Consider the following 978-nt stretch of genomic DNA (forward strand, 5'->3'; position numbering starts at 1 on the left):
GCCGGGAGAGCGGCCCGGTTGTCCAGTGGTTACCTCGTAGACCTCACAGTGCAAAGGTACCGGGTTCAATCACAGCTCCGGCCTCCCTGTGTGGAGTTTGCATGTTCTCCCGGGCCTGCGTGGGTTTTCTCTGGGTACTCCAGTTTCCTCCCACATTCCAAAATCGTGCACGGCAGGTTGAGTGAACACTCTAAATCAGGGGTCCCCAACCACCGGTCCGCGGACCGATACCGGTCCGCCAGGCATTTGGTACCGGGCCGCACAGAAAGAACTTGCCTTATTTCTGTTTTATTTATTTCAGAACACGAAAGATATTTTATTTTGAAAAATTACCGGATTTTCTTTTACATCCGTCTGTGTCACGCTTGACTCACGTCAAGCCACACTTCTCGGTCACGTGACCAATGAGGCTCAAAAACAAAACACTGAAGCCAGCAAAATGAGTAAAAATGCTGCTTGGAGATCACAAATGACAGCGGCCTTAAAAGTACGTTCGAAACAACTGGATCAAAGTTATGGCTGAATACTCTGAGATCGCCACATTCGCACTGTTGCTATTTCCGACATCCTACCTGTGTGAGGTGGGGAGTTTCAGCAGCAACGGCGACTAAAACAAAATTACGAAGTAGACTGGACATAAACCACACACTTGAGGTGTCATTGTCTCCTATTATCCCGAGATGGGACTGTCTGATTGCAGAAAATCAAGCTCGGGGCTGTGGTGAGTCGTCATTTTCATGCACTTTGAATTTGTCAATCGTATTTTGAAGGCATTAAACATTACCAGAGCGATAAGAGTGTTGCGACCAGATTAGACGCTCCTTGTGTTTATTATTATATTTCGAAAACACCACAGTTTTCATGCAGCTCATACCATATTATTTTGTTGTATTAATCCGCCACACCTTAAATGCCGGTCCCTGAAAATATTGTCTGACTTAAACCGGTCCGTGGGGCAAAAAAGGTTGGGGACCCCTG

The 978-nt window shown here is 46.7% G+C and overlaps 1 protein-coding gene across 1 annotated transcript in view; it reads left to right on the top strand.

Annotated features, from left to right (window-relative positions):
* The window catches only part of atp10b (ATPase phospholipid transporting 10B), a 24,115-nt gene that overhangs the window by 20,926 nt on the left and 2,211 nt on the right, over positions 1-978 (top strand). The gene's annotated exons all lie outside the window — the stretch shown is intronic.

This window comes from Hippocampus comes, unplaced genomic scaffold, assembly GCF_001891065.2.
Source record: "Hippocampus comes isolate QL1 unplaced genomic scaffold, H_comes_QL1_v1.1 scaffold9, whole genome shotgun sequence".
NCBI lineage: Eukaryota > Metazoa > Chordata > Actinopteri > Syngnathiformes > Syngnathidae > Hippocampus > Hippocampus comes.